The sequence below is a fragment of the Dreissena polymorpha genome, chromosome 6, assembly GCF_020536995.1.
Source record: "Dreissena polymorpha isolate Duluth1 chromosome 6, UMN_Dpol_1.0, whole genome shotgun sequence".
Classification (NCBI taxonomy): Eukaryota; Metazoa; Mollusca; class Bivalvia; order Myida; family Dreissenidae; genus Dreissena; species Dreissena polymorpha.
The window spans coordinates 2,202,378-2,221,689 of record NC_068360.1 but is presented as its reverse complement, the minus strand read 5'-3'; the positions used below and the strand labels follow the sequence as shown (position 1 = coordinate 2,221,689).

The 19,312-nt window shown below is 35.5% G+C and overlaps 1 long non-coding RNA gene across 1 annotated transcript; it reads left to right on the top strand.

Annotated features, from left to right (window-relative positions):
- The first annotated feature begins 10,379 nt into the window (after positions 1-10,379).
- On the top strand, positions 10,380-17,865 carry LOC127835182 (uncharacterized). The gene is made up of 3 exons (XR_008028402.1): positions 10,380-10,567; positions 14,327-14,429; positions 17,282-17,865. It is a non-coding gene; the product is annotated as an uncharacterized LOC127835182 (long non-coding RNA).
- Positions 17,866-19,312: the final 1,447 nt, after the last annotated feature.

Below are 19,312 nucleotides of genomic sequence, written 5' to 3'. Positions count from 1 at the left end.
GCGACATTCTCGGGATATATCATATTGACTGTCGCATGATTGTCGTGCGTCGTATTGAGCGTCGCGAGAATGTCGAGTGTCGCGCTCGAAGGTCGACACACGACATTCTCGCGACATTCTCTCGACGCTCAATACGACGCGCGACAAATCAGTCGACAGTCAAGATTTTCTGCGATTTTTTTTCTCTAAAACTCAGCGCGATATGCGACACTCAAATATTGATTGTCGCATGATTGTCGCGCGTCGTATTGAGCGTCGAGAGAATGTCGTGTGTCGACCTAGGGGTTTTTAGGTCGACAAGCAACAATTGCGCGATATTGGCTCGATATATAGTATTGAGCGTCGAGAGAATGTTGTGCGTCGAGAGAATGTCGTGTGACTTTTAGGTCGACAGGCGATATTCTCGCGATATATCATATTGACCGTCGCATGATTGTCGTGCGTCGTATTGAGCGTCGCGAGAATGTCGAGTGTCGCGCTCGAAGGTCGACACACGACATTCTCGCGACATTCTCTCGACGCTCAATACGATGCGCGACAAATCAGTCGACAGTCAAGATTTTCTGCGATTTTTTTTTCCTAAAACCCAGCGCGATATGCGACACTCAAATATTGATTGTCGCATGATTGTCGCGCGTCGTATTGAGCGTCGAGAGATTGTCGTGTGTCGACCTAGGGGTTTTTAGGTCGACAAGCGACAATTGCGCGATATTGGCTCGATATATCGTATTGAGCGTCGAGAAAAGGTCGTGCGTCGAGAGAATGTCGTGTGACTTTTAGGTCGACAGGCGACATTCTCGCGATATATATCATTGACTGTCGCATGATTGTCGTGCGTCGTATTGAGCGTCGCGAGAATGTCGAGTGTCGCGCTCGAAGGTCGACACACGACATTCTCGCGACATTCTATCGAAGCTCAATACGGCGCGCGACAATTCAGTCGACAGTCAAGATTTTCTGCGATTTTTTTTTCTAAAACCCAGCGCGATATGCGACACTCAAATATTGATTGCCGCATGATTGTCGCGCGTCGTATTGAGCGTCGAGAGAATGTCGTGAGAATGTCGTGCGTCGACATCCAAGGTCGACACACGACAATCAACTTGGCCCTATCCGGATTCCGCAGGAAACAGGTTTCCTCACCCCAAGATTTGTGTATGAATTTGGAAAGATTTAATTGGAACTTATTGTGACAATCATGTACAAGAGGCATGGTAAAATATTGGTTATTTTATGTTGCTCTTATGTATTTAATAGGGGTTAATTTGGTAAAATTGCGAGCGATAGAATAGATACGGGTAATAAATGAACAACATTTATTAAACTGTAGTGAATCTCTGTGATCATTTCAAGCATCATATAAAACACAGTCCAGTTAATGCATATAAGAAAAAATATATTAAATGCGCATGTTACTAATACTTTTTCTAAACGCAGATAATCAAATGTCCATATTGTTCAGTACAAAATAAAATTGAAAAATAAAGCTTTTTGAAGGTGTTATTACGTAAGGTCTGAGTAGGAATAACTACATCACTTTAACTAATTCCCAGAATTAAAGGAATCACTAATCCAAGGAAGTCAATCCAATTTACCCAATCACATAGCGATTTTCTAACCACGTCATTCGTTTATGACGATGATCTGACGATCCCTTCTAGTTGGTCGAGGGTGTGGCAATCTAAACGCCTGTACTTTTTAAAGGGGCCTTTTCACAGATTTTGGCATTTTTTAACATATTCATTAAATGCTTTATATCGATAAATGTAAACATTGGATCGTAAAAGCTCCAGTAAAAAATCAAGAATAAAATTTAAAAAAGGAATAGAACATTGCCCGGACCAGGTTTCGAACCAGTGACCCCTGGAGTCCTGCCAGAGTCCTGAAGTAAAAACGCTTTAACCTACTGAGCTATTCCGCCGTGTACACATACTTAACGTATTTTATACCTTATATAAGCAATCTTCGTAGTTTCACAAAATTTAACGACAAAAACAGAACTCTCCAAATTATTCAATCGTTTCGCGTTGCAACGCTTTATAATTTTTAGGTTTTAAAATCGTCAAAAGATGCATATAATGGCTATATTAGACCATGGTAAATGTTCAGTATTACTGTTTCCTCACAAATATCATAACTTAAACGAAAATTTGCGAATCTGAAACAACTTTTTTCAATTTTGTCAATTTACCAAAGCGTGAAAAGATCCCTTTAACGTGGCGAATCCATTGTCCACTAAAAACGTGCGTGACCAAGGACATGTATGACACTCACCGCAAAGTACCTACGAGTTCGTATTCTTCTTGTGACCAAATGAAGCATAAATTAGAAATCCAAGAACGGTTGAGTGAATAATTGGTAAGCAGAGAATTCATTTTATTCAACATCTGCATGCCGATATGCGCTTTAAAAATTTGTTTTTCAACATGTATGTTTTTTTTTAAAAATAAGTCACTGCCTATTTAATGTGTTCAGTAACCAATTAACACTAGTTGTCTTTCAGATGCGTATGACTTTAAAGAAAAAGCGGTCGATTGTTTAAATTACCATGCATCAAAACGACGAAACATCGTTTTTTGTCTGGCTATAATAACACAATGCAAATGGAACATTCATTTATAATCAACATGATTTGTTATCTTACCTGGTAAAATTGTACGCTGAGCGATATGTTTTTACTGTGCGAGAAGAATCAGGATTTCTTTATGCCTTGCATACTATGGTAAGTTAAGAATAAAACTGAGCGAGTCGCATGAATGTCAATTATTACATAAAAGTACTATAATGAAATACAACCATACTTTAAGTTGTAGTGTCGTTGATGAAGTAACGATAAAATCATTATAAACAAAGAAATGACATTAAACAGTGAATCAATCTCACCTATTCCACATACTTGAAATAAATAATATGTGCAATTATCTTCATCGAAAGAACGCTCTGGATTCCAAACATAAGTGTTAAGTGTCCAATCATGGAGAGCACAGCATTAGGCCCACTTGCCAGACTGCCATCTAAACCTATTGTCTCATTTTCGTCAAGAAGGAGTTCAGTTGTTTCGTAATGGCATCAACCCAAAATATCTATTTAGGGGAGCCGTCTGACGAGCGTGGTGAGACAGGGGAATCCTATGACAAAAGTCAAAGATGAAATTTGAGTACTAATAAGAGGTGTTCATTTTCATAATAAGTCTAACACAATTGTTGTCAAGCTTTTGCGCTTAAAGTACATCTTGCTTCATATTGCCGTTGATTTCAGCGTCTCTTTTTTACTGACTGCTTCCATCTTTTCTTCGCACTTTGCGCACACCCCTTCTCGTAGTGAAGAAATATTGATATTTAGCACACACGTATTCCAAACCTTCCCCAAAAGTGATGGGTCTAACATGTGATGACGTTCATCATTGTATTTACTGTCTTATGTTGTCACTAGAGAGACGTGTAGGTGGTTCGTTATCACGACCATTAGGTGCTGCAGGTTGTGGTAAGCCGAACTCATCTTAACCCATTTATGCCTAGTGGACTCTCCCATCCTTCTAAATGGGATCAATTTATTTCCAAAATTAGGTATGTCGAATATATTTATTTCTATATTTAGAATATTTCTTACAGAAATTCCTGTTAGCAAACAGCGCAGACCCTGATGAGACGCTGCATCATGCGGCGTCTCATCTGGGTCTACGCTGTTTGCTAAGGCCTTTTTTCTAGACGCTAGGCATAAATGGGTTAACAGTGGGAAATAAACTGCTCTACATACTTCACAACTTCACTTCGCCAAACTTTAGTTCATGATCTGGTTTCTTACCGATATTATAAATTTAAAAGACATTGTTGTGCAAAAATGGGTATTATTTAGTCACACCTTTTGTGCGCCTGCATGGGTTTTATTTTTGGTTGAAATACAAATACATGTACACCAAATTAAAATGATTTTATTTTGAAAGTATTACAACTTCAAATAATTCCATCGGAAAGGATAATTTAATTTTTAACATTAACCCATTTATGCCTAGCGTCTAGAACAAAGGCCTTGGCAAACAGCATAGACCCAGATGAGACGCCGCATGATGCAGCGTCTCATCAGGGTCTACGCTGTTTGTTTAAAAGAATTTCTGTAAGAACTTTTCTAGATATAGAAATAAATATACTAGACATCCCTATTTTGGAAATAAATTGATCCAATTTAGAAGGATGGGAGAGTCCACTAGGCATAAATGGGTTAAAAAGACACACACTATCATACGTACTTGTAATAATATTATACAATGTTACACCCAATACGCATACATGACATAGACGATGTTCTGGTTGGATATATACATGACATTTCATAAATATTGTTCTTGTTATTTATGGCAAACGGGACTTTGGCACATAATTAATGTTTACTAAAATAGTATCATGTTTTCATGTAATCAATGTAATACAAAGTCAGTGCATATTGTCTTTAATGGTGTACATAAATGGTTTATATAAGACGAATACTCAGGTACTGGCGCATGCATATATACAGGTAAACATGCCCAGAGGATTCATGTTTGTGAGTCATTAGATTTGCAGGATTTGGAATAAGAAAAACAGTATGATGACAATAAATATTTGATTTGGTATGGATACAACAGTAGCACAATGTCATACAGTTTTGCACGTAAATTTATAAAATACCGGGCTTTATATAATTTAAATTGAATGTACTTGACTATGATACTGTAATCCTATTCGATTATTTCTATACATTTCATTTAAAATTGTCTTATCTATAACATGTTGAATCGAAATACAGAGATTCTTCCCTCAAATGGCTATGAATGTGTTCACCTAATTCATTTGCTGTCAAGAAGCGAATACTGACATCATATAAAGGTTTTGCCAAATATAATTTTTTTTGAGATAAGTAGACTAAGTTTAATATTACCATTTTGAAAATGGAATTGTTTAGTTAATAAAAAATGTATGATCATTACAATAAATTAATAAGCGAAAAAGTTCATTTTCCGCACGTACGAAAGTCCATAGCATAGAAGATAAAGGGCAGGATAGACACAACTGCATGTTTGACATTATTAACAAAGCCTTACGCAAGCAATGAGGCATGTATGCCCCATTGTAAAACATCCTACAAATATCAAAGAAAATAATGAAAATGTCAAAACTGTAAATGAAATAATATTAAAAACATTAAACAAATATTTAACAACAATCTATGATATATTAGCTATCTAAACATTTATCAAATATAAAACATGTATCTTAATCAAGAACTGAATTAATTCACAAAATACACAAAATTGACGTTGAACATCGATCTTCGCTACACTTAGAGTCTTGAGGCTGAGGATGAAAAGAATTGTCATCTGTTGAGCCATCACCTGTACACACAGCTTGTACTGAAGGCGCACATGTTCTATCCATCCATATTCAACATGGGTTGGTGGTTCCTTCATTCCTGGAGGATGTTCTCTGTCCTTTGGTCGGCTCTTCCACAAGGGCACTTGGAGACGGCACGATGTTGAATCTCTTGTGCATGTGGTGTATACGTCTGTTCAGTTGTTGGCAGCTGTCCGGTGTATGTTTAGTTCTGAACAGGCTGTTGATGATGGTGTACATTTCATATATACTTGCTCTGTTATGCTGTTGATCATCTTCCCCTTTTAGCAGTGCCATTTGTCTGCCCCGTTACTTTCGTGTATTCCGGAGTTAGAGGGTATCTCCTGGAATACGTGAGCAATTGGTTTGCGTGTAGTTCTCCTATGAGTCGATACAGTTTGTGGGCTGTTGCTGCTTCCAGCACTAACAAAGCATCTATTCCAAAGACTTGGAGTCTTTGTCTACTTTGCTGTGGATCATGTTTGCAGCATGGATCAAGGCTTTCAACATAGGTTCGTAGTTTTATTTCTAAATGGAGGCTCATTGGTGCTGCATCTGTCTGCCACTATCCGTCTGAGTACTGCATGTACACCCCAGGTATCCCTCTCTTTACTGTATCCGTCGCTAACTAATCTGTGTAGGCCCTTATCAATTCTTCATGGGGGTCCCTTATGTATGACCGGTGACAGGACTTTCTTCATCTTGTTTCTGTGCTCGACCCTTGTGTTGAGATGGTGCACATGGTGATGGTTCCCTATGTTCTCTGTGTATTTTCCCGGGATGGGGATGCAGTTCGTCTGCATGGTTCAATGGGTCTACATCTGCTGATCCCGATGCTTCATCATAATTTGTTGGATAACTCGGGAAAGAAAACTTGATACGTTCAGTGGTCAAACTCAGAAACTGTTCGCTCTGCTATGCATCCTGTTATCATCTGAGAAAATGACTTCGTGAGCTTTTCATTTCTGTATTTTTACATCACTTTTAGCGTATATCTCACTGTATCGGTGCTGATACTCAAAGCCTTGTTCTGGAACCTGTCCATAGTCTGCAAGGGGACTGGGCAGCCGTCATTCAGGAGTTGGAGATGTGTTCCAAATGAGGCTATAATGTGAAGTGGTATACCGCCTGGGAGGATCTTGTTGTTGGCTCTCCTTTGCATTGCCGCTAGCTACTGCATGCTACTTAATTTCCGTCTGGTATTTGCCTCGGTGATCTGTAACTTTCGTTTCCATGTCATTCTAATGTCGAATGTAAACTACATGTAGGTATGTTGCTCTTTGTACTGAAGCGAAATGTTGACAGGGAACAGTTTACCAGACTAAACTTTGATGGAGAGTGTAACAATTGTGGCTGAGAATTTCACCTTGTTGACGGTACCGCATCAGTTGGCTGTAAAAGGTGAGATATTATGCAAAGCCAGCTGCATTTCGTATTTTTTGTGGTTGTTGCACACCACTTTTCTGTGCACCAGGAATCAGGTCATTTGCGTACAGGGCTGATTGTACTCCTTTATATTGCTCTGGTCTGAGACGTTGATTAAAAGTATCAACACTTTGGCGCAGCAGTACATTTTACCAATTGAGTCTGTCTATAGACACAAGGGTTTTACCGATTATGCAGGTTCACCTAGGTCCACTAGTGCATGTTTCAACAGATACCACGGCGAATGAGCTTCACACGGAGCTCGGCCTTCCAAACTTTGTCGAAACTCATCTGTGGGTCTATGACGATAGGAATAGTCAACTTCTGGGCCTGGAATGCGTCTTCTATAACCGGGTCAAGAAGTGATGTCTGCTTTAATCAATCACGACATTTGAATACTGGTAAACAATACAGCAACACTTTGTAACATTTGCCATAAAATACTCCAAAACTGTTGTGATACGATTGTCATTCATCCATTTTTCCATTATGAAAACAAGACAATCAGACTGCAATTTTTCCATACCAATTTTAGAATGCATTATTATACCGACTTCAGATAAAAATTATGTAGACACGCTAATTTACATACTAGTACTTCAAACCATACCAACAATTTTGATAGACATATCGAGAACAAATTAAAATCCTTTCAGGAGAAACACCCATTTTTAGCACTGTTCATAGTATCTGTTCTGCCTACATAATGTTTGAATTTATTCGAATTTCTGTTTCATGGGTTCAAACATTGATTTTGGACGAATTGTTTCGAGTATTCTTTGACCTCCGCAAACCATTTGATCTTGTAAATTATATACATGTCTTCTGTATGTGCCTTGTGTATACGGAAGATTTATTTTTTATGTATTTCATATCCATCCTTACCTAGTATTTTCAAAACATCTATGTAATTGAGACTATAGGTTTCGATATCGATTGAATGGTTAGGAAACGTATAGTTCCTACATCGGGTTTCTTTACACGTTGGGTGTGCGTACCAACTCATGTTTAGTTAACAGATTACGCAAGAGTCTCCGTACTAGTCTATGCCCTCTTAACATGCGAGTCGTTTGTCGTCGTCAATGTAGTATGGCTTCATTGGTCGTTGTCGGCTCAGGCACTACTTTTAAATACCCCCAGTTACTCTTTAATATATTACAATGAATCCCGGGTACGAAACATACGATTAAAGGCAGCCGGCCGAATCCGCGATACTTCATAGCATCTTTCCCTAACCCCTGGTACTTTGCAGTATACTTAAGAGTACCCGGGTTACTTTTAAGTAGCACCTAAGCCAAAAATAACCGATCATGGGAGGATTAATTGGTCGTTGTCGACTCAGATACAGCTTCAAAGTACGCCGGGTACTCTTAAGTATACTACAATATACACAGGGTACGGGAAATACGCTTAAAGGAACTCGGCTTTACACCGAGGTACTTTAATTTAAGTCTATGTTTCGTACCTCAGGTATTTACACCGAGGTAATTTTTATTTTTCGTACGCCGGGTACTTTTACGTATACTTAAGAGTACCGGGGATACATTTAAGTAGTACCTGAGCCGACAAGGACAAATCAAGCCGTATGATGTGTCATTTGCATTAACATTTTTAGATTGCCAAGCAGCTGACGTGTTATCGAAAACCGTGAAGAGGAGACAAGTCTTGTTAGATTGACACCTAATCACATTGGAACCTTTGACCGTGAAAACACTGACACATGATATCTTTTCTACCACTCTAAGCGCAGCATTCGTGGCGTTTGAGTTGTTTTGTATAGCTGTAATGAATGGCATCAAGGATTAGCGGCGGATAGGGTTGCAACGCAGTACTTCACCACGCGAACCATGCTTTGAACATTTTACAACAGTACCTGTTTAGTTTTAGTCAATCTCGTATCCGTTGTCACATGTAATGTTCTCATTGTCGCAATTGTCACATTGTTTCTAAATCAGATACGCTCATAAACGAACAAAAGTTTTATACGGCATACCAAAAAATGTTGTGGTTACAACGCCAACAGACATAAAGTTTTTTATAAAGACCTTGACCTTTTTTTTACATTTCAGAGTTTTCCGTCTTTTTTGCTACATTAAGGCATATTTGTAAACATCCTTTCTATTCACACAAAGAAATATAAGAAAAAAGTATAAAAAACTGTTCTTGATCTCTGTTATTAAATGCTTGTATTTAAGTGAGAAAAAAAAATATTGTATTGCACAAAAAATTAACGAATATTGGTTTTTCCCCAACCTATCTTACCTGAAATTGTTTGGCGATGTTAGTGGAAACAAAACACATTTTACCCTACATTTTTCATATAATCGCATCTGTATTACAAGTGGCGATGATGCAAAATAGATTAACTAATGTTCTTGCATGAAACGTATCCAACCACGGCTGCCATGAGATAAAATAAATAAATGATGTATCATTTAATCAGAATTCACACAGCTACACTCAAGTACTTGGCCTTGGAATGTTGATAAACATGTATTACCGTTGCCCGCATTATAATTGTATGTTTGTATTTGTTAAAATGGCTTATAAGTCACGCGTATGAGATTTTCAATGCCGAATGTACCATTCGCATGTCGACGTATGTTGACACAGACTATATATTTAAAAAAAAGCACAGTATAACTATCATTAGGAGTTTATGATAGAAAATAAATCGTAAGGGTTATGTAATAAGGAATACATCATAAAACTAAATCATACGGAATAAAATGCAATAAGTAGTCCTCTGATGATTTTTTCTCATGTTATTGCACGTTTCGGGATTGCGCTTTATCAAAATCAAGAAATTAGTTTGTTAAGAACAATCGTAAAAACACATAAAAAGAAACTTTAAAACATTTTTCAGAAAGGAGCATAGCATTATTTTTTAAAATAAAGATAACGTCTTCCGGTTCTTAGAAAAAAATACTTGTTTATTTTTGCTGCTAAGATGGTCATAAGAGGTAAAACAGTTTGTTTGTTTCCACCATGATAAGGGCCGATCCTATTTGTTATGGGTAATTGGAACCTTAGCGTAAATAAAATACCATATGCAGGTTTTCTCAGATGAAGATGGTTTTACTTTGTTAATAGTTTACTTCGAGTAAAATTTAACTTAATTTTTGCTGTTTTATTTCTTTTTATTATTAAAAAAGTGCAAGCAGAGAGAATGAACTTTTAAACAAATTAAACTTCTGTTTTTTTCCACGTATACTTTAGAGATAGTATGCAATAGGACGACGGACATGCGTGGGGGTTTTGGTGAGAAATACGCGTGATGCAATAATGTGACTGTAAAGCACTTTTCTTGGTAAAGTAAGTAAGCGAAATGGAATGCGGAATCGAACCATCAGTTTCAACAATGCGTGTTTTTTTTGGAGAAATACGCGTGATGCAAGAATGACTATTTACTATATAATGTGGCTATAAAACACTTTTCTTGGTAAAGTTAGACAGCGAAATAGAATGCGGAATCGAACCATCAGTTTCAACCGGAAGTAAGGCTATCATATACAATACGTAATGAATGGGTGTTGGAATGACAAGAAAATAAAAGTACATGCTTTCATTTAAGAAATAATTCGTGTGCGTTATAGTTTGTTGTCGAATAACCCACGTCCGGAAGTTTAGGTGCGTATGAATCAAATCACGAGTGCGAAGCACGAGAATTGCTCATTGCACAGCGTATAAAAGCTCGTAAACAGATGGTAGCTTTCTTATTTGAGAAAACCAATCGAAGCATTCGTTGGACTTGAAGACAGGGAAAGTTTCAAAACGTATGTACTGGTTAAATATGTGTTTATGAATTGGTGGACTTATATCTAAAATAAAATAATTGTGTTTTAATGACGAATTGTCATTATTATTATTATTATTATTATTGTTATTATTATTATTATTATTATATTATTATTATTATTATTATTATTATTATTATTATTATTATTATTATTATTATTATTATTATTATTATTATTATTCTTATTATTATTATTATTATTATTATTATTATTATTAGTAGTAGTAGTAGTAGTAGTAGTAGTAGTAGTAGTAGTCGTAGTAGTAGTAGTAGTAGTAGTAGTAGTAGTAGTAGTAGTAGTAGTAGTAGTAGTAGTAGTAGTTGTAGTAGTAGTAGTAGTAGAAGTAGTAGTAGAAGTAGTAGTAGTAGTAGTAGTAGTAGTAGTAGTAGTAGTAGTAGTAGTAGAAGTAGCAGTAGTAGTAGTAGTAGTATCATTATTATTTTAATTATTATATGATTATTATTGAATTGTTCACATGTTTATACTTTATTGAACTTAAACACTGTTAATTTTTAACTTTGTTCAACAATTTTTGATGTAAGGACATCAAATTCAATGCGATTGTTCAAAGTTGCTCCGGGAAATGTCTTAAGATATACTCAGAAATGCCCGAAGCAATCAAGAACAAGTAGTGAACATCCTTTACAACTTCAAACAAGGATGCGAATTCGACTGTTGTACAAAAACAAACCGGCCAATTATTCGTTCAATTCTTAGTCGACCTAAGCATCGAAATCCACGGAAAATAGTTTCCCATGAGTAATAATGTGTTTATGTGATGTGATGTAAATATGTTTCATATTAGTTTTACATTGTAATATACATTGTAATATACGATCTCCATACAAAAACAACGACAAATAGACTAATCAAGCAAAGCTTTAAAAGAGCTACATTCCATTCAGAATTGCAAGCATACTAAATAGCGGTACAGAGTCATTATTAAAAGATACTTATGCCTTTGGGTTCGGTACACGACACGACTGGAAATATATATATATATATATTTAGCCTTGTTGTATTTAAAAAAAAATGCTGTAATTATTTTTTACAAAGCTTTCGACCTAACGGTCTTTATCAGCGGCCATTTTTTATTTTCAGATGTTTTATTATGAACGGATATAACGTCGTGCATTTCCGGCGTCAACGTTGTTAACGCGCCCATTTATTAACGTGTATTCTTGCACGTTGATGCCATATGGTCGGTATGTCCTTAGTTTTGACTTGGCTTGGGGTGCAGAGATGCGCTATTTGCCCGTACATGATGAAGGCGGAATATTTCACAGATCCCAGCAGCAGGGAGTACAGCGTCAGAAACAATGTTGATTGCAAATCATCCAATGTTGTGTACGCGGTCAACTGTCGTCGCTGTCGCAGGTTCGTGTATGTGGGAGAGACCGGCGGAACTCTGTACCAGCGACATCTATTGAATCTGTCGCGTGTTCGCACGCAGCACAGTGACCCGGTAGCTGAACATTTCTACACCGACGGACATTCCATGGACGATTTCCAAATAATGGGACTCGACAAACTCAGCGGGTCGGACGAGTACCGCAAAACCATGGAGCAATTGTGGAAGTCAAAACTAAGGACATACCGACCATATGGCATCAACGTGCAAGAATAAACGTTCATAAAAGGGCGCGTAAACAACGTTGACGCCGGAAATGCACGACGCCATTTCCGTTCATAATAAAACATCTGGAAATAAAAAATGGCCGCTGATGAAGACCGTGAGGTCGAAAGCTTCGGCAAAAATAATTACAGCGTTTTTGTTTATATATATATATATATTTACTTTATTACGTGCAAATACAATCAATCATAGTTATACTAATTAACAAGACTATTGTCAGGCAATATAAGTCCCCAACCGGCTCCACCATTGTCAGAAATTCCAGATTTTTTATATATATATTTGTTGCCATAGCAACCAAATTTTTTTACGTCGGAACGCAATGAAATGACGTGCATAATGTCCATATTGCCATCTATCCATGTTCCAAGTTGCATGAAACAATATTAAGAACTTTAAAAGTTATCGCAGGATCCAGAAAACCACCATTCTCAGCAGTATTTCTAGTCTATTTGTTGCCATAGCAACCAGAATTGTTGACGTTGGAACGAAATGAAATGACGTGCATAATGTCCGTATTGCCGTCTATCCATGTTTCAAGTTACATGAAAAAATATTAAGAACTTTAAAAGTTATCGCAGGATCCAGAAAATCACCATTTTCAGCAGTATGTCTAGTCTATTTGTTGCCATAGAAACCAAAATTTTTTACGTCGGAACGCAATAAAATGACGTGCATAATGTCCATATTGCCATCTATCCGTATTTCAAGTTTCATGAAAAAATATTAAGAACATTACAAGTTATCGCAGGATCCAGAAAAAACACCATTTTTAGCAGTATTTTTAGTCTATTTGTTGCCATAGCAACCATAATTTTTGACGTTGGAGCGAAATGAAATGACGTGCATAATGTCCATATTGCCATCTATCCATGTTCCAAGTTTCATGAAAAAATATTATGAACTTTTAAAGTTATCGCAGGATCCAGAAAAGTGTGACGGACGGACGGAGACAAAACCATAAGTCCCCTCCGGTGAAACCGGTAGGGGACTAATAATCATTGACACACTGTGTGTTGGGCGAAGAGTTCAGAGACTTCATTTGTGTAGCAGGGTCATTCTCTTGTGTTTGCTGGTCGTATTGTCTACTGATAATTGATTGCAGTCATTTGAGAGAACTTTGCCCTTGATTCGTACTGCCTTAGTTCACGCGGTTACATATAAGGAATACAAATCTACGGCTGACTGACACATACCGTGTGAAAATAACTGTAGTTTTGTTTGAATTGAAGTCACGTGAAAGACACGAGTATCCCTTCCCAAAATATAGTATGTCTGTAAAAGGCTATTGTGAATAGGAAATGTATGGGTCGATACGCGATCGATAGAAATATTGACAATTGAAATGCTAGACAATGCATCGTTTCACGGGTAAATAAAGGATGCGTCAATAAATGTGTCATTTGCAAACAATCCGTGGCATAATGGGTTTTGTAAAATACACAATGGAAATATTTGAAGCGCTGCAAAAACCGCTTTAAAGACAATACAATCTTAAAGAGACTGTCAACCATGAATGACGAAAAAAGAAAAGTTCTGAAATACCATATTTTTTACAATTATTAGTTTATATTGATTAAAATTTCACGAATGGTATATTAAATAACTTGAAAAAAGTTCATATTTTAAGTATATTCGGTAATAAAATTTCGCGATGTGAAATCGAGAGTACATCGCGAAAATAGGTGACATAACGATATACACACTATAAATAACGTAAGAAAATTGATCATTTTATATATATAAATTTACTACGCATGCACAATATGCATTCCTGGGTTTACAACGTGACGATTATGATCAATCTTTTGGCGTTATAGTTAACTAGTAGTTACCTGGTAGACATACCCAGTAAAATTTATTACCGAATATACTTTAAATATGAAAACCTAATAACCTTTTTTCAAGTTATGTAATATACCAGTCGGGATATTTTAATCAATATAAACTAATAATTGTAAAAATGACGGTATTTTACAACTTTTATTTTCTTTGTCGTCGTGGTTGACAGTCCCTTTAAATAACAACAAATCAATATTTATTGGTGTAATGTATATATCTGCATGTAAATAATAAATAACTTTATTTGTATTTTGCAGATGGATAGCAAAACGTTTATTATGTTTTTGGTCGTATGCTGGACGTTTGTTACATTGTCGCGTTTGACAGATGCGCGCGCAGCGTACTTCGATGATATATTTGGTAAGTACCATCTTGCACATTCGCCGTGGATTCCTTTGTCTTTACTGTAACAATATAATCTTAATGAAACCACGTGATCCAACAAGACACGCTGTTAATGGTGACTGTCATAATTCTTAAAATTAAATCTAGACAAGAATTTATTATACAATTTAATACAAAGGTATTAATTCTAGAAAGATTAGACATATCAATTGTCCCACTACGTGTGTTATATAGTAGTGTCTTAGTCGAAGCACACGTTTGCCACACTTTGCTAGTTATGTCGCGAGGCTACATGGTATTATGAGATGTATAGGTCACACAAATTGTTACAAAATAATGACTAAATTTTATCCAATCGTAACAGGAACCCGTTCTTAAGTATAGGACAACAAATGTCACTTACCGCGATTTTATAACGATTTTTAAAGGATAAAGCTCCAGCCTCAATGTCAAGTAAATGGCAATATTTGTATTCATTCTCTTTCAATAATACGAATTTCCTTTATGTAAGAAATATATTGCTAGTAAAATTCTGTTTGTTGTGAGCTAAAATTAGTATAATTTTGTAAGACAAGGCCCTAACCGTTTGAATCGTTAAAATATATTTTTTTAAACAAACAAATATGCGGCCCAAAAAGGAGTTCGAATAACAGCCATCTATCAATTTCTTCTTAGCGATTCCAAATCCAGTCGTTTAGAATATTTGAAATTGTAAATCGACCTACTCCAAGTGACGCAAGTCCATGATGGGGAGAACGTCACGTTCCGCTACTGATATGTCCATATGTCTGACCACTGCTACACGATTATCTAGTATTTGATATTTCAGGCGGCTGTGCACTAAGGAGTGACTGTTATTCCTATATTCAGTAACACTTGATCATACGTGCGTTCACATTGTTTACTTTTAACAATATTTCTGATTATTTTCTGTCGCTTTCTATTATGCTCATGCACTACTATGACCAATATCTCTAAGCACGCAATAGTTTGAATACTAGGAAAGAGCATCTCTTTATTGCTATTTTGTCAATTTGTCATACATAAGTAACAGTTTTAATGCCATGATAAATACAAATACCAAGTGCTTTAGTTAGCCACACATCCGATTGAGTATTGCTAAAAAATCCGACTTTATTGTAACGGATAAATGTAATACTTTCGAATACCCAACAGGACATCACGCAACGGATCGTTAGTGTGTATATTTATCCACTAGCTTTACAATTTCGATGCTCCAGTTTTTTATCTCCTAAGTGAATTATCCAACTAATTCGTCGTGTGTGTGAGTCAATACACAAATGTACAGTGTTATAGGTGCTTCCCAATGGGCCCATAACAACACTGGTTCGTCTCTGGAGCAACGAGACTTCTGTATCTTTCATTTTACGCTTTTACTCACCCAACACGTGGTCATATACATGTATGTGGCACTTAGGTTGCATAAGAGGTCAGCTACCAAAGCAGCCTTTTAGTCATTTCTCATTACCATTAATTAAGACTTCCTTTCGATTCATGGATCCACACGGAAGATTGCATAATGTAAAATTAAAACCATTTTTCCATTAGTGGGTCCATTGACGATGTACTAATGCGTTCTTTGTTTTTGCATCTTGTATCTAGACAGACAGAGAAAAAACGTGCCGACAAAACACTCTTTGTCTTGACCTATTTTTGGACAAATACATCAGATACCCATTATTATATTTGACTGGGTCTCATTGTTAACATTCACAATGACACAGCCCCTTTCCATCATCTTCTAAAAATGACTGATAGTGATATGTAATTTATGCAAATTAACGCCACTCAAAACATCGTCTTTGAACCAATCATTCATTAAAGAATTACCTTAAGAAGATTTTAAAATGCATTCATTCTTAATTAAATTTTAATTGTAGTCGACTGATATTAACCTATATTGGAAAACTAATATTTATCAATACAAAATATTAATTTAAAATAATAAGCCATATTTGGGTTGTGTATCGATAAATACAGAACGACGCGACGCCTTTGAATTGAACAAGGGCGATCACCCGAGTTGCTGAATATAAGCTCACATATAGAACAAAATTATTTAAGCAAATTATTGCGATCATAACATCACATGCATGTATTTCCGTTTGAAATTACAATACGATCTCTAGATCATATTAATAAAACAACCCACTCAATTAAGGTGTTTTCTATATTTCTGTAAAAAAAATCCGCGCGTGTAATTTTATAATTTGAATATGTTTGTAACTGATTCAGTAATATTATTACATATGAGGGGATCTTTTATAAAGCTATGTAACCCAAAATTTCTTTATTAATAAAATAAACTTACATAGTAAAACTTGTAACTGGTATTAAACAATATTGCGGATTCAAAACCGCCATTTAAACATTTAAACCAAATGTTCCTACATTTATAGAATTGTTTACGTCACAGAACGCTGTTTTGAGCTACATGTAAATATGTCAGCATTTGTCGAAAATGCAATTAAAGTCAGAGATGGATTTCATTAGATGACAGTTTGTTTATTCTATTCTATGTCGTTCTATTTATGTTTGCAAACGTTTAAAAAGGCAAGATTATCATTACATCGTTTATATACTGTGTATGATATCATACTTTTAGTGAATATATGAAACATTATTGACATGTATTTCCTCTACTTATGGGCATTCTTACTTTAATGTATTAACAAACAAACTGTTTTGTGGTATATGATCAAAATTACTTCAACGCGGTATATATTTTTGTTAGCTAAAGTCTTCAATTAAAATTAATGATCTACCGGTACCAATACTGTCCTCTGTTTAATATAGAATACTTAAAATATAAAACTGCTTTGAATAAATTATATTTGTGCTTCCAGATGACAATCATTCGCTTCAAAAACGCAGCCCTCTGGCCGGGGCACTGGACACGTCGACATTTCAACTGATGAGGTACTGCCTAACACGAGGAAGATTTGACCCTGTCTGTCGACCTCCTGGCCGCGATATCATCGTCGTGAAGTACGAATAGCGCCCGCAAACAAACGGACGCACACCTGCTGGAATATATATCAAGGGCGACAGCTTCGTAGATTGGCCAATACATGAGCAATCGTCATTAGATACTTATCGTTTAGTTTTGCATTTACTGATTCGCCTACAGCAAATACGATATATGATATACACCGTCATGAAATATGTGATGTAATTAGTTATGTGCTGGTTCATTTACATTTACCATAGCGGTCTATACTGGTTTAAAACAAACAAAAGCAAGAAGTATGGCCTACAGTAAGGAGTGATTTTGGTATTCAATATAAGCTATGTTGGTTGATAGATTGAATGAAATAAATAACGGTTTTAAACCCTTGCATCAGTTTAAATATAAAAATACGCGGTAAATTATAAACAGTATTGATTTAAAAACAGGAAATATTCAGATAATAAAACAATTAAACATTAAGCACTCAAATTGTTCATATATAACTATATGTTATGCATATATACAAGATTTTGCCCATTGTTCGTTACTGAATCGGTGTTGGGAAGACAAGACAATAAAAGAACATGCTTTCATTTTACATCAACATGTTCACTGATGAGTTTGCAAGCAAAGAGCAAGTAGGAAGACATTACACTGTTTATTTCAATATATGATTTACATTTGTTTGATATTTTATGTACGTTTGGGCACATTATATTATTTATATACATATTGAACTATCTATATAATGTTAATAAAATGTCATATGTACAATGATGAATGATTGAATTCATTGAAGCCTTTATTTAGAAGCATAACTACCAACAAGGGATGTAGGTTTATATAATTTAAAATTATTTCATTATTAAACATAATGGGTGTAGACGTATTCGGCTGTTGAACGCTTCTATTACCGATAGAATATGCACTGTTGCTTTAAGACCGATGGATCTGAATCGCTTGCTGCACAGCGTATAAAGGCTCGTGAACAGATTGTAGCAATCTTATTTGAGAAAACCAATCGAAGCTATTTATATAATAATAGTTTTAATCATTATCATACATCATAATCATCATCATCATCATCATCATCATCATCAGCAGCAGCAGCAGCAGCAACAGCAGCATCATCATTATTATTATTATTATTATTATTATTGTTATTATTATTATTATTATTATTATTATTTTAATTATTAATTTTTTATTATTGTGTTGTACATGTATTGTACATGCGTATACTTTACTGAACATGTACACTGTCAATGTTTCATTGTGTTCAAAAAGTTTGGATGTTAGGACATTAAATTCAACAACAACAACATCAACAACATTTATTCAGCAGTAAAGCTTATACAAGCTCATAGCCTACATTATATATGCATTATACAATTTATAAGTAATGGAAGAAGATAGAAATTGGACGATGGTGTTATGAACTGGTTAACATGGTTAGTTATGAAGGGAATACATAATTGCATCTGATATTGCAACTGCACATCTTATATTTACTAATGACTTACAAGACAGACGACTGGAAGAATTTTCACTATTATTTGGAGAAATAAACATTTGTGCATACGAATGTTATATGTGGGCATGTCTGAAATACAATTTTAAGAATCTTATCTACGTGGAATATTTTAAATAAATTACTTTAAACATTTAAGTAAATAACGTAATGCACTGTTTCGTCATATTATAATACAATTCTTTTTGTGTATGTTATGAGATATATACAACGACAACAACAACATCAATTTATCAATGAAGCTAATACGAGTTCATAGCCCTCGCATATGAAAATGAGCATTAATTTAATATATGCAAGAACACAACAAACAACAACATGTATTCATCAATTATGCCTATACAAGTTTATAGTCTTCACATATGAAAATGAGCATTTATTATACATATGTGAGTA